The sequence below is a fragment of the Diplotaxodon limnothrissa genome, linkage group LG16, assembly GCF_057381915.1.
Source record: "Diplotaxodon limnothrissa isolate DT_005_m linkage group LG16, D_limnothrissa_male_GT1.1, whole genome shotgun sequence".
Taxonomy (NCBI): Eukaryota; Metazoa; Chordata; class Actinopteri; order Cichliformes; family Cichlidae; genus Diplotaxodon; species Diplotaxodon limnothrissa.
The window spans coordinates 34,800,346-34,816,799 of record NC_140611.1 but is presented as its reverse complement, the minus strand read 5'-3'; positions in this window follow the sequence as shown (position 1 = coordinate 34,816,799).

The window sequence follows — 16,454 nt, the reverse complement described above, 5'->3', positions numbered from 1 at the left end:
AAATATCAGCCGTTGATAATTTGCATCTGTTCTCATCAAAAGAGAAATATACAATTCTAAAAAGCATACCTTGATGAATTTCATTAGGTGGTGAGCAGCATCTGATGTGCTAATCTTTGAAGACGTCCTTCCCTTAGATGTTGGAGTGAAGTGAAGCAGCAAAAGAGGGCAGCCGCCTCGCAGTCCCAAACTACAGAATAGAAATTAAGATCATCACAATTACTGTCATTTAAAGGACCACAGCAGTCATTTTTCCACGTTATGTAATACCATGATGACATTTTAGACACCTGATAATTTTTCTAATAAGGCAGTTTTCCAGCGCCTTGGTATAAAAATTCATTTCTAGAGACTTAAAATCTTCTGGCCACCAAGTGAAGTAGATATCGAGTCATAACAATAGTAAGATTATGTAACTTTTTTTGTGTTCAAACTACATTAAATGTCATTTCAGGTTTAACATGTTTGTAAGCTTGTTTTCATACCATACAGAAATGAGTGATATATTGTGTTGTGGGAATTAAGCAAATGCTGTAAAGGCATGCAAAATCTACCATTTCCAACTTACACTTACCAGCCTCGTTAGAGTAACGCTGTGCAGAAATGAGCAGCTCATCCAATTCTGTACTCTGGGACAGATTTTTGCAATCTTTGATGATCCTTGGCTTGAAGAATGTTGGCCACTTTGCAAGGAACTTACCAGACACTTCCTCCCCAAAAAACAGCATTGTGAAGTCTTGGTCAATCTTAAACACAAAGTGTAACAACAGAAACAACACATTAACAAGAAAACAAACAAAGGAACCACAAAGCAGTCATTAAATTATTTTATGCCTTACCAAGCCAGGTGTATCCAGAAATCTTGGGAAAAGGTCCAGGACAGTAGAAGCTATGGCAGGTTCTTGAACCACTTTTTGCCTATGTTGAAATGTCACCTTCATGTTGTCTTTGACATGTTTCATGTCAGTTGAGTGCCTCTTCCTTGCATTTATCACCTGACAACGGCCTCACATTTGAACACAAGTTGCGAAGAGTCTTGGGGCTGTCTTGAAAAGCTGACTTTGATTAGTTCATCTCTTCTCGGGAACCAGCATATCACCACCTGCCAAGAGTAAAATAAGGTCCAGCATATAACACCATTTCTTTGCAAAATATCTAGCATGTCTAGTCCCTTTAGACTGAGTTAAAATTAATTTTGTTAAGAAAAACATCCTTGATCCATTTTTTAAGTAGTACAAGCTGTGTAACATGACTGCAATACAGTATTCTCTCAACTATCACAGGGGTTAGTAGGAACCATATTTCTATTTTATTATTTTTTATATATTTTAAGCGATAAAAACCCTCCCCACAAATATTCCTGACAATGTAGCGTTTGGTTTGTTCGTTTTTAAATTTCAAATATTGTATAACAAGACAAAACTGCAAATATGAACGCATCCCCCCCTCTCCCTCTTAACTAACCGATGCCTTTAATTGAACTACCAAATTAACACAATGGTCCTCTCTTTCTGGTCAGACACTTTGCAGCACTTCTGCTGTAATTTTATTCATATTTAACAAAATAAAAATGCAGAAATAAGTGTACACATTAGTTTTTGACTCTCACTGAACTAACAAAGCCAATCCCTCCACATGTTTGTACTCTCTTGTTACCTCGGCCAGGTCCGCGGCTCTGAACCGTGGTAATGACACCTCTGGCCAATACGCTGGGTTGTCGGGCTTGTAGCTTTACTGTCAGCGAACACAGTGTACAGTCGAATCTTAACAGCTTTCTTACAACCAGGCACTCATTTTGGCGGCAGTGGTTATTATTATATTTACATGCTCTCTTCTTCCATTTCTCATCGGTAACAGCTCTTACTTTCTCCCTCTCTCGCGCTCAAACACACAACGGGAGGGGCAGTTCCACACGTTCTCCCCGCAGCACGGACTACACTACCCATGAGGCCAAATTGCATTATACTTCTTCACCTCACCTGACGTGGGCCGCGAGTGGCCTCTGGGCCGCGAGTTTGAGACCACTGACCCTAAGGCTTTGGCAGTTTAATTCGAAAATAAATAAAAGGCATTTAATAAAAACTGTGAAATATATTAACATGTAATATTCATTACAGTCTGCCAATAGCCAGATTATGCTAAATGAATATTAGGAAAGAAACTGGTACTTTGCAGAGTTCTAGCTAGCAGTAGCCCAGCTTAACAAAAACAGTTAAAATTCAAATATGACACTTAAAGATGATGTATTTTGATATAAATACTATTTCTTTTACTAGTTATCATGTTACTTGTTCTAACATCAATCTAAAACTTAATATTTAACCGAATAAAACTTACCGCATCAGCAAGAAAAAATGGCGACCGAAGATTCTGGATTGCGAAGCTCCACAGGAAATGAAGGTGTGGTCTAATTTAACACCCACAGTGTTAAAATGCAGTAACGACTAAAATCTACACTTACACTTTTCAGGAATCAACTCCCGATGTGTTATTTTAACTCGATTAAGTGTTGAACTAACTCGGAACTCTGTTGAAATCTACTAACACTGAAAAATCAACACTGGCATTTTTGCTGTGTATAGGGACTAGTAAAGCGCTATACAAATACTGGCCATTTACAATGTGCAATTTAAAAGAGCATATAAATTTGGGGTGTATTCCAGTTTGTCACAGCTCCAAAGCTAAGAAAAGGCAGCTCCGATCTAATGGGATCAGTTGAATGTTAGCTTTGGTTAGAAGTAAAAAATGATCACGTGCTTTACATTTTTCAATGCTTTTTTTTGGTAATAAATAAATAAATAAAATAAAATAAATAAAAACAACAACAACAATACAATCCCAATGAAAAGTTTAAGACCACTTGAAGAATGTCAAAAAATCATATTTTGAGGATGAATGGCAAGAGAAGTTTACAAAAATGAAGAACAGTTCCAGACAGTAGATGTCCTTCATGCGGCCATCTTCACCACTTGGAGAAATGTTCCCACTCACCTCATGGAAACGCTGGCATCAAGCATGCCACAATAGATTTTTGAAGTGATCAACAATAACAGTGTAGCTACTCATTACTCAGTTCATATTTGGAACTTTGATTTCTGTTTTGGGGTGGTTTATGGGTTTTTGGGTTTTTTTGGAGGTGTGGTCCGAAACTTTTGTTCAGCTGTAAAACAGCATGTTTCAGTTTAAGTGTTGTTTTCAATAAAGTTCATGCTCAATTTTTTTTTAAAATTTCATTCTCACTTCTTCTTGTTGCATGTTGAAGCTCAACTTGGAACCTTATTAAAATCCAACCATGCACAATATGATTTTTTTTTTGCCATTTTTCAAGCGGTCTTAAACTTTTGATCAGGACTGTGTTTCAATATTTCAGCATGAAAAATATTTTGAATAAAGAGATTGTGCATACTGAGCTATTTTAATAATATATGTGTGGCGTAAACCTTACACTGGTTGTTGGACAAGTTCAAGTTACTCATAAATTCTAATATGTGTGCAATCTGATTTTGATATTGTTTTGTGGTTTCTTGGAGATGTGGGAGTTACATAAATCCTTAGACTGGCTTCACTAATGAAAGAAGATAATTTAACAGACCAGTCAGTTGTTTTGTTGTTGGTGTTGGTGTCTTTGTGGGAGAGAAACACCACAGATGGTGTTTGCCTAGAGGTAAGTTCTATTAAAGCTCTTCTGCTGTTCTACTCCCTGCACTGTGTGAATCACCACAGCATTCTCTTAAATCTCAAGGGGGATCGTCCTCTGTCTGTTGTGGGATGTGTTACAGAGTTTCCACTTTGCTTACATTAGTTTTTCAAGTGGGCTGGTATGATTTAATGGTATGTTTTTTTCCCAACTTAAGATCACTGTATAACCCATGGTATATAAATAATAATTTTGACTCGCATATATCGCAATTCATCTGTAATGTTGGGCTGTTCCTTTAAGAAGTTCATCTCTGGTGAACCAGGCTCCCGAGGGCCATGCTTTTTATCATATTTGTACTTCCAGTCCTGCCAGCTTCCTTTCAAAATGTCTGCTTTGGCTTTCCTGGATGTCACTTACAGCATAGGCATGTCCTGACTTCACTAACGATAATTTACAGCTTATGTAAATTGGAGAATGCTTTGCTCTTGAAGGGAACATTCAGTGTGTCTCATGAATATCTGATGCATATGCAGGACAATTACATGAGGCGACCCTGAATCTCTAAAGCGAGGGAGCAAAGGTAGAGTGAAGCATGGCGTCCCTAAAGCTCTAACAGTTCAGCCCTTGGCTTCTCTGACAGATTAGCTGCGTAGAGTATAAAGATGCAATGTGGCAGCTGGCTCTGAGAAAAGCAGAGAAGCGAGCTGTGACTTGGTTATCAGGCAGGAAATCTGTATGCAAATGGGATTAATAACCTCCATTAAACTCCAAATAAAGCAGCGAAGCATGAGAGTCAGTAACAAAGTGACTTTTTAAGAGATTATGGACACTTCAGCACACATGAGGACATTCATGCTTCATTACATTAGAAGAGAGAGTGTTACTAGTTACACAAGAAAACATTAGCTTAATTTTATCCAACAGTTAGCATACTCACACCAAAATGTAAACATATTTCTTATAGATAAGATGGGCACTGATTATTTAAGACCTTGTATGTGAGTAGCAGGATTTTGAATTCAATTCTGGATTTTAGGAGGGAGCCAATAAAGAGAAGCCAATATTGGAGAAATATTCTCTCTCTTTCTAGCTCTTCAATTGCCCACCCCTGATTTAGAGTCATGTTGCTGGCCACTTGACAAATGTGTCCAACATATTTCAGCCCTGTTAAGGCTTCCACCAGTCCCTGAGGTAAATATCTGGGTAGCAACAACTGTGTTACACAAGCTCGTTGTTGAATTGGTGTTGTTTGTTGCCATAGAGGTAGTTAGAATTAACATACACATTTGATGCTCAGTTAACATTAAATGAAATGAAGGTAGCTTTAAATAAATAGAGGGGGAACAGATAAGGCAGAGCAGGCTTTGGTTTGCAGTGGTGGGGTACAGCACGAGCTGTTACTGTGCGTCAAAAAAAGGACGGTGTTTGAACAGAGTCAGATAAATGACTGGTGGCCTTAAAGTCTCATTTCCCTTTGGAAGTCTTGTAATCACTTGACAAACAGCCGAGAGATCCAAGCCTCGGGTAGTGACGAGCCAATGAAACATCCTTCAAGAGCGCCTGAGAAAGTCAGTTTGAGGTAACATTAGGAAAATGATTACATCCCCTGTACGGTCACCACATGTGTTGCGTGAAGGATCTGTTTCTACCGATCCAGAACTGAACTTTTAACTCTGCTTTAATGTATAACATCTAACAATTCTTAGATGTTCTCTTTTCTTAATGTGTAAAATCATTTTCCTCATCAAACTAAATGAACTCACAGCGGGAAGCCCGGCACATCCATGTTGCAATGGAAAAAGACACTTTTTTCCCTCTTTTTCCTTCTCCGTTTAACAAACTGTGGAAACGGTTCCACTCGATGAGCCGGAAGCTAGGAAGCGTCTGTCTTACAGACTTAAACATCTTTGAACTTCAAACATTACCAGAGTGTCCTGCCACTCATAAAAGAGCCTTTCATATAATCCAACTTCCCATCTCGACAGGGTAACCAGTACCTTGATAACCAATTGCCACAAATTCATGTTAATAATAATTGTTTCCTTCTTTCTTTATTTTTATTGTTATTGCTCATAAGCTTTAAGCAGCTTTTAGTAACTGCATTGGGGTTAAAGCGCATCATGCACAAGCACAACTGTTTGTATAATTAAAGTTAGGCTACCCTCTAGTGGACTGATCCCATATAGCAGCCTCACAAAGCTCACTCGTTCATTTTATTTTTATTTTTTATTTTACCTGTAGTGATTATTTTTGTATGACACTCGTTGTCACTGTAATGTGTCATTACTTTTCCTCTTCCACCCAAGAAGCTGAAAAGGCATCTTCAGCTTTTATTTTACTGCAACTGAGAAAATCTTGATTGCTACTAGAGATACTCCAGTGTCCTCATGCTGAACTGCACCGCTGCATATTAAACATAAATGCTTCCATGTAGCTGTACTGTTGAACTTAAGTGTCCAGCTGTTTTATTGTTTCACTGTATAACTGCAACTGACAAGCAGTGGATGCCATCTAGAGATGATGAGGCCGTGCTATAAACACTGCTTCCTCTCTCCTTCAGTCAGACTGCATCTGTGTTTATACCAGCTGCTGATCCATGCATTTCGACATGTGGACAACTGACTATATGCAGCTTTTCTAGCCAGCTGCTATTTTTTCATATCTAACAAATCACACAAGCATGCAAAAATATATACAGTATACCATCTTAGACTGATTACTCTAAAACGTGATGTTACAGGTGTAATGTTAGCTGTGTTTCTGTGTCAGTTTTTGTTGCTATTCATTTTTAGACTCGAGTAAAATATATCTTTTTGCCTTATAAGTCCTTATAGATACAATTTGATTTATCTATTTCTTTATTTCATATTTTTGAATGTGTGGTTGGGCATTTTTTAGGTCAGGTCATCATAAGTGCTATGCACCCTGTAGACCAGTAGAGGGAAACATATGCTGTTAACACAGAATTGACTATGTGCACGTTAGCATATGCTACTTCCGGTGCGGAAACTCCTGTGGGGAGCTTTGTTTCCGGTGTCCTATTCGCGCCTGGTTTACGGTCCAAAACAAGTTAAGCAAATGAATGAATCAAGCGGCGATTTACATTTCTATAGATGTCTTGGGCATTTACCCAATATATCTGTAAATGATGTTCATCGACTTGTCGATATTTTTCCCCTGCGCCTCAGAGCAAAAGAGAAAAGGGATTCAAATGTTATATTTCTCAGCTGTCCCTCGTTTATTGCGGGTGTTATGTTCTAAAAATAACCAGCGATCGGTGAAATCAAGTAGCCAATTTTATTTTTTGACGGTGCAAAACGTATCGTGGACATACAGTACTGCACTTCAGAGTCACACTGCTAGCGATCGATGCAGCGATTCTGTACTGTACAGGAGAGACGTCACGGAGGACATCGTCTGCAGTGATCAGGACGCAGGACACAATGTGACATAAAAAAAAGCATGCAAACTTGCACTAAAAAACAGCGAGGTGAAAGGTGAACCGCGTTATAGCGAGGGACCGCTGTAATTTTGAAGATAAGTCACAACATACCCTTCGTAAATACTAATGTATAGAAACCCTTACCATTCATTTTTTGTGTGGCTTTTTTCACGGTTTGTTAACATGCTGTGTAGGTGTGTACTTGACTAGCTGATATCAACATAACGGGGAAACATCTGGTTTGACTATTCTTCACCTGTAGTTTGAATGCTGAACATTTGCCTGCTTAAATCATAAGACCAGTCATTATACAGAGATACTTCTGAATGTGGACGATGTGTCTTCTGCATGCAGTAATGCAGTTCTGCTTGTGTTGAGTGATGTAAACAACTGATAGATCTAAATGCTTTAAACGTCAAAATTGATCATTAGATTTTTTTATGACACAACAGTGGTGAGTGTTCCCACCTTCTGCTCTTTGTAACTTAACGCAATCTTTCCGTTTTCGAGTTTTGGACATGATTTTGGAGTATATCTTGGCAGTAGCGACTGACCGCAAAGTAAAGCTACCGGAAATGCACAACCCCACATCCGGTCTCAAACCAGGAAGTTAGCATTGTCTCGTGCACATAGTCAATTTATGGCAAATATTTTTAAAGGGGCTTTTAAAGCTAATTTCCAGATCCATTTTTTGTCGTTGGACTCACAGTTCAAAATAATCTTTATTTTTAATCTTGTACTGAACATTGTTGTAATAAAATATAAATATTTTTAGCTGCTCTCTTTTTACGAGCACTGAAGCCTGAGCTTTTGGTTCACAGGTGTTACTTGTGCATACACTCATTATTTGAAATTGTGTTGTTATGAGCATCCATTACTGTGACAGTTAATATATTTGATGAAAGAAAATATGAAAGAAGATAAAGGTTCTAATAAATTAGCATGTATGTGTGTTTCTCTGAAAGGATTGAAAAAAAAAAAATAAAACTAGAAACACAGTGAAGAAGAAAATTCAAAGTACTCTAATGTAGACCACACACTATAGCAAATATTTTTATTACTGGATTTATCCTACACTGGACAGAGCTCAGAGCTTGTGAGCATTGGCAGTGTGGACTGTCATAACTGGCAGAACCCATTTGGTGCATAGCTTGCAGAAAATCTGACTTTTGAACAAGTGTATATGAGGCAGATTCAGGAACAGGTTTTGGTATTTGGAATGAACATATTCTGCTATAGATTCAGAGTTTTTAAACCTAGAAATAGCTGTTAAAATATATTGGTATGATTTAAAATAAGAGAAATATTCAATAAAGTCATGCACCAAACCATACCAAGTAACAGTTCTTAAATCAGACTTGATAAAGCTGTAAAAAGTAGCATTATCTTGAATGGTAGCAAAATGTAACTCAGCCAAACCACACGAGGTCACGTTGGAAAAACAAGCAGCACAGAGAGAGATACTGAGCTATAATAATTACCTGGATAATGGCTTAAATGGTGGAATCCAAGCAGCCAAAGAACCTTTAATTATTTACTTCTTTGTCAAGTTGTCCAAAATTAGAAGAAACTGAGCATTAGTATGAAAGCATTAGGATTTTGTTTATGTCTGTGGCAGATTAGAAAGAGCTCATACCATACCAATATGCCGAGTCCCAACACCAGACTTTAAAAACCTGGGTCACTAAGCAAGCCAGAGGGCAGTATGCAGCAACAATATTGCTTATTGGAAGTAGCACAGACTCTTGGGGCCTATGGGGGTCCTAACACTTATTACAGTAAGTGGACTTCAGTCAATTCAATACTTAGCGACAAAGCTGTAATCTTGTTAATGATGAAGTGATGTGCTCTTTGACACTTAATCTGACTGTGGTCTTTTATTCTACTATTTCTATTTTGTTCTATTAATATCTCATATTCTACATTAGTCATTCTTAATAATTTAACACAAATCATCTGTCATAGATCAAAAGGCTGGGACTTTTTCTGTTAGTTGTGTATGTGGCTATTCTTATGTCTAAGGTTATATGTAAAAGCAGCTACAGAATTTAAGGTTATGTTCATTAAGTAGGCCATGTCATACTTGTAGAGGCAGTAATGATGGTTATAGTTTAGGGCTAGTAGATCCAGCATCCACAATCAAGACTAGAAGTTCTTAAGACCACATCTCACAATGCTGTGATTGCAACCGTTCCCCAACTCTCTGTGAATGGTACTCATGGCCTTTGATCAATGGTCTTGACAATTTGTATATTAATGATCAAGGGACTGACCTCATAGCCCATTGTTCATTTGGTGGGCTGGTTTCAGTTATTGTGCAAATGTACTGTTTATAAGATTGGGGAAACCTGCAGTCAGCTGAGACTGAAGAAGTCACTTGGATGAGTGACGAAACGATGAACTGAAAACACTACGTCCAGATGAATAGAATCAACTTTTTGGAATTCTTAAGACCATAGTTAAGACCTGCAGAGTAGAGTCAAGATCAGGATTTTTTTTAAAAAAAATAACACCATAATGAAAAATAACAAAAGTGTGGAGAAGAAAAAAAAAGATTTCATTAGAAAAATAATTAGAAAAAACCCACAAGTACAATTTGTAGAAAACTGATGCACAAAATGAGGATGATGATGGATGTGCGTGAAATTATAAACACCTTAGTAAAATCACTTAAAAAAAATTCTAGTTTTATAAACGTAAAAGGATGACACACGTGTTATGTTTATACATGCATAGAGAAACTGAATTATACATAATATAAAAATATACATATAGTGTCCAGTCTATCTGAAATCCCCCTTATTTTTCTTGATATGGTTTAGTTTCATAAGTTATGATTCTTTTGCCCTTTTTCCTTCTTTTCTGTATTGATTTTATTTTTATTTTTGGAAACAACAACAACAATAATGATGATGATGATGATGATGCAAAACCGGCAGTTCATGAGTACAGACCTGAAAAACACAAACTGTTCAGGTCACGGGTGCCACACATAAGGTTCGAGGGTGACTTGGCATAGTGTAAAACTATGAACTACTCCTCCAGATTTTCTGATAATGCTATTCCTGATGTAGTTATGCCAGCATGATTAATCCACATGTGTTGAGGCATATTGTTATACTTCCACTTATATATATATATATTTAAACAGCTGGTCATCTGTCTCGTAGGAATTGTTTACTGAAGAGGTTTTTTGTTGCTTTTGCCTGCTGCTCTGACTCTTCTGAGATTAAGCTCTAAATTTTGTGTCCATCGGTAACTTGAGATAGGCTGGTTGTCCTCCCCAGTCACGTGGTCAGCCTGAGCATCCTTTGGCAGATCCAGCAGGCTGCCTCGCGTGTCTCCAGTAAAGGTTATAGAGTGAACCAGCCCCGCTGCTGCGTCCTATAGTCGCCTCATCTCCCGCTTCTAGCTCTTTCTCCTCTGTGCAGACTGCTCTGTGAAAACGCAGGTAAGTCCGCGAAATGATCCATGCAAGCGTTACAGCGTTGAGTTTTGAGTGGGCAACTACGCACCGTGGCATCAGCGTGATGCTGCGTGGATAATTGCCGTGCAGCAAAGACATGCATGTGCTTTGGCAAAAGTAAATGGCTGCTTAATGCTGCGCATTTAATGCTTTCGCTCAAACTGAGACATGCCAGCTTGCAAAGGAAGGCTGCAGAGTGAGTCCTCGCAGGTGCAGCGCTGTCTGCGGGTGCAGGGGCTGCTGGAGAGGCAGATACGTCTTCATTACTCATTGTGCAGGTCGAGCAGCGTTCCTCCGAGTCGGAGGCGGTGGCGTTGTGCTCATTGTAGTACGCTGATAGTCGACATTGTTGTTTTATCGCAGAAAGTAGCTCTAGTTGTCGCTCGCAGAAGATCGGTGGCTCTGGATTGTGTGAAATAGTCCGACGTTCAAGTTCAAACAGTAGCTGGAGGTGGCGGTAAGGTCACATAGTAATGACTCAGCAACCGTCGTCTGCTGAGGAGAGTAAACTCGGGCTGCTTTTGGAGGATTTCCAGGAACTGAAGGTTTAAAGAAGCTGCCTGTTTGTTCCCGTGGAAACCAGCGGAGTGGAGGTAACCTGGCACCTTTGTGCTTCTCTGTTTTTATAAATAAGGAATTTCAGAATTGAGTGCGAGTATTGATCATCGAGCCACTTATGTCTGAGCCACTTATGTCTGAGCCACAAGGAGCTGAGTGGGATTTCAGCTGACAATATGTCCTCCAGAAGGGCTGCTCAGCTATCATAAATAAACAAGGAGCCTTTCGGAGGTTTCATCTCACTCCCTGTTTGCATTTTATGACAGCATAATTCAGTTTACATTACATAAACACTCACATTTTATAATAAAGCATGAACGATTTGCCATAATGTGTAGAGGCTCAGGTTACCCTGTGAGAATCATTTCCTCTCTCCCTGTAGTAGAGTGAAGAATTGCCCCGTGTTTAAGTTATCTTGCTCTTATTCCTGCCTCCATCCAAGTGCAAGGCAGTGATTTTGATAGTATTAGTATTGTTAATATGCTCGCGGACCACATCAGGCACTTTGCAAGTTTTTATTCCTGTTTGCCAAACATTTTAAGATGCGGAAAACTGCAGTTACTTTGGTGTTATTTTTCAGTTTTATTGAAATCTTGGAAAGGAATTTGTGAAACAAATATTGAATATTGAAAAAATTGAAAAATGATCACTAATTCAAGTCACTGAATTGGACCTCTTGACTATGTTTGTGCTGTTGGAGAAGTTAATGACATTATCGGACATGTAATATGGGCTGCTGTGTGGTATAGCACATCTGACTATTTCATTAGTCGGTTACTTTATACTAATTAGCTGGTTTATGTATCTGTGTTTTGCACTCATTCAGTGGATGCTTTCAGCTTCTAGCCATAGCTGTTAACTTAACCCTTATCCTCTCTTCCCAGTATGGTCACTTTTGGGGCTAAAAGCCAAACGTTGTAGCAGCCAAAATGCTAATGTTAAGGATTGAAAAATAAATATTTGAGAAAACTGAAACTGACCAGTCCAGAAACTGACCCGTCAAGAAGTTTATTCCTCTGTTTTGTTGAGGAAGTAATTTTATTAGACTATTTGCACTAATGAGCTAGTTTGTTGGTTTTGTTTTGTTTGGTTAAAGCTGGTGTAGTTTGATTAGTAATTGAAAAACAGGTATGTCAGTAAAATTAAGTGAAAAACATGCAAAAATATTATGGACTTAATTGGAAAAACTGAAAATCTGACTTGTAATACCTTACATAATATATTACTGCGAAAAGTACGTGTATTACTGGAACAACTTACCAGGTGTCACTGCCAAAACAAGTTACTATAACAAGAGCTAAGTAGAAACAATCATCAAATAGGCAACTAGCTTGGTAGTAAACCAAAGTCATTTTGATCTGATGGTAGCAACAGGTGGATATTTAGATTCACAGTAGTGACAATCACAAGTCTTTACTGTAAGAATTCTTTGAGTAGTTTGTTGAGACACTTCACTCTGGTTGAAAATTGTTGACTCGCCCATCATACTTATATTATTGCTAAAAGTTGAACAGTAGGTGTCTATCTTCTTTAAAAGAAGATCACCATTACTGTGCCAAATCTTTTTCAATTCAATTCAGTTTTATTTATGTATCACAAAATCACAACAACAGTTGCCTCACAGTGCTTTATTTGTATACAAAAGAATAATACAGGGAAAACAGAGGAAACCCCAACATATGACCCTCTATGACCAAGTGGTTTGGCGACAGTGAGAAGGAAAAACTCTCTTTCAACAGGAAGAAACCTCCAGGAAAACCAGGCTCAGGTTTCCATCTGGTGACTGGTTGGGGGTGAAGACGGGACAGAAATCTGCTTCAGTTTTTTATTTTATTTTAGTTTTTTCCCCTGAAAAAAGTCAGTGGTAGTTTTATTTTTTAAAATGACTATAATATGGATGGTGTTTGTCTGAGACTAGTTTTAGGAAAATCAACAACGTTGTTATAGTACAAAGACAAAATATTTTTAATACCCCTTATTCTGAGTAATTTAGACATCTCAATAGATTTGTGTTGTCCAATTGTACTGACAAAGAATAAAACTAAATACACTTTCTCTGTGTATTCAGTAGAGGTGGGGATCACCATACATCCCACGATACGATATTATCACAATACTTAACGCATGATACGATAGAATTGCAATTTTTTAAAATATTTTGCGATATTCAGATTCTGTACATAAAGGTAAACTTTATCAATATTCATTTTATCTAATATCAAAGCCTCGCACTCAGTCTTTCTCTCATTTCAGTCAGTTTTATTGTTGACAAACTGAACGGTTTGTATTACAGTCTAGTCCAACTTAACTGAATGCAACCATCTGGTACAATTATAGCTATTCTGAACTATGCAATTTATGAAAACTATGCAGCCCATTCAGCAACTGAAGAATTTGAAAATAAATTAAAACAAAATATAATTTTACATTAAATAAAAAAAGTTTTAAACTTAATTAAAATAAAACATGTCTTAAATTAAAATAAGTAAACTGTCGTGTTTATTGCTGCCAAAAAACAAGTTAAACACATTTGGACAGTGAAGGAATGTCAGGATTCTTGCTCAGAAAAAGGAGCTGATCAACATGCTCTGAAGTCAGAGCATGTTCCAGTCCACAAAAACTTTTTTTGTAACAAAATATCGATTTCTGCTGTCCCTGTATCGATACATTATTAGCAAACAAAATATCACGATACTACACAGTATCGATTTTTTCCCCCACCCCTAGTATTCAGTCATTTTAGTACACAAATTGATTTCAGGTCATTTCTTCTGATGAAAATGAAAATGATTTATCAAACCTAGTTTTAGGTTGACAGAATAACCTAGTAGCTCTTTTCATTTTTGTCTACTTATGGTTGCAATAAAAACTTTGTAGAGAGTCACAGTCATCTTGTTTCTGTTGTTGAAAAATGTTATGTATAACTGCTGTTAACAGCACCAATGAAATGTAATTTATTCTCAGTTTGAATTCAAAAAAGAGCTTTACATAAACACATTAGTCTTTTCTCCGTTTGGTTTTATTAACATTGATTTTGTGATATAAATTGTTTATGGCGTCTGAGATAGAAATTAGAAATGGATTAATGATAAATTCAGTGTCTGAATTAAATCAGATTGAATAAATAATTTATCATTGTCGTTCCAGTCTCACAATATGAATGCACAAAACTGATGACTATAGTTATGAAAAGAGCTTTATACTTTTTGGTCGTCAAGCTTAAAATATTGCACTCGAAGTCTGTTGCATCATTGTGTTCAAGTTTGAGGCTTTGTAGAATTATGAGCCATCATGTCTCTGAGTTTGCTGCCCACTTATCTCTAAATTTAGATGTATATATGAAGAAATAGCTCACTGCTGTGTCTGAAGTGCCCCGATCTGGCCTGGAGTTGGAGAAGTGGTTGTTACTGCAGTCTTTGAGACTAGTAGATGAGTTTGTGTGCAGCAGTGGTCTGCACAGATTATATTTACATGAAGCTTTTAGCAGTATTCAGGCGGATACATGTGATTTAACAGGTTAAATGTGGTTAACAGCAAGTCACGATCTTACACTCTCCGTCTGCACTGTATGTGAGGTCCTGTCCATGTTTGTCAGTGTGCACTGTGAAAGTCTGCAAGATGTCTCAACACTGATGCCAAGACTAATTCTTTGTCAAACTCGACCACTCTCTTTCTTTGGTTTCTTTGTTTTCATTACAATTGCTTAGTATGATGAAGCAGCAAAATCTCAGGGACACCAGGTAAACATTTCGAGGTTTACCTTAAATTTAAATTTTCCCATGGCACCTTTTGGGTGAATCTGTCCTGCATACAGTCATGGGCTTCATGCTTACTATACTTGATTTAGAAATGAAATGGACTTTTCTGTTACCTGAGGGGAAGCAGTTTGCATTAACATTTTTTTATCAGTCAAAATTTAAAGTTAATAAGATGCCACATCCCAGCCACAGGTTCTTATTTATTTCACCCTTTTTTACTTATGTCATTAGCATCTTTTCTGAGTAGCATAAAATGACTTCATCTACAATTTAGTTATACAAGCTTCTAACAAGTCTTGAATCTTGTCTCTTACATAGAAAAATTCAATTTTTAATGACAGTTTCTTGACATCCTATAAAGAGCCGCAGTAGCTGCCAGTACAGAACACTAACGTGGGCGATGCTTACCAGTTTAACAATGTCACACCACAATTAACTGACTAAATTAATACTTCTGAAATCGTTGTGTTTTTCTCTGTGGTTAAGGCTCTAAAATATACTGTCTCACATCCCATGTTACATAAAAGGCTACAAGGCAAAAGCAAGTAATACAATAAAGCCTATATTAGCTATTTGCGGATCTACAAATATCAGCACTTATAATGTTTGATAAATGAACATTTGAAAAGTAAAGAGGACACGGCAGAAACACCCAAGGCCATGTTGTGAGTGTTGGTGTTACATAGTTTGGCCACCAGAGGGCATTTTTCAACTTCTCTGTTGGCAACACAGAAATACAACAACAGGCTGATCCAAGATGAGTCGGGCAAAGTGTAAACGAGTAAATAAATAGCTTAAAAAATATTAAGAAAATCTGTTGAATCTATATGTGTCGGAAACAAAAAAAAATATTGTCCGATATACTGGAATATCAGATTTTTTAAATCTGATATATCAGTATCGGTTTTAAGAGTCTTTAAAATACTAAATACCTCTATTTTTGTTCAACGTTATTTAACTTGAATATGTGCCATGTGGTGCTGTTATGCCACATTAGATTAAAAGTCTTTTTAAAGTGCTGTTAGTTGAGTCCCTGCAGCCATCTGGGGGCTACAACATCTAATTTGCAAATGGCTGCACCAAAAGATAGCTCCATTAGATGTATTGATCTGCTGCGATTACCTTGATTAAATGATGTGTCACAAACACCAAGCTGTTGAACAGTAACTCTACAAGCATCTGTGGCTTTCTGCCTCTGTGCACATTACACTCTGCTAATTTATGCATGATAAACAAAAAGTTTGCAGTCAGACACAAAAACAAATTAGCTTCTTCTTCTTATATAAATCAAACTGAATTCCCCTGAAAATACTCTATCACTTGGGTTAACTGAGACATATATGGTGGTTTTTCTTTGCGAAGTTTGGAACTAGTGGTATATTACTTTAAATTCTCAAAATGCGGTTATACCCAGCAAACATGGTAGAAAGAGTGACCCTAACCCTCCTTGGTCAAAAGTGCACTGCAGATGCTCACAAGGCAAGAATTATTAATCACATTAATGTAGTCAATAAATTAAATACTTGTATTTGCCGTTTAATACAACAACTAATGTGTTCATAATAATAATGGATTGGATTTATATAGCGC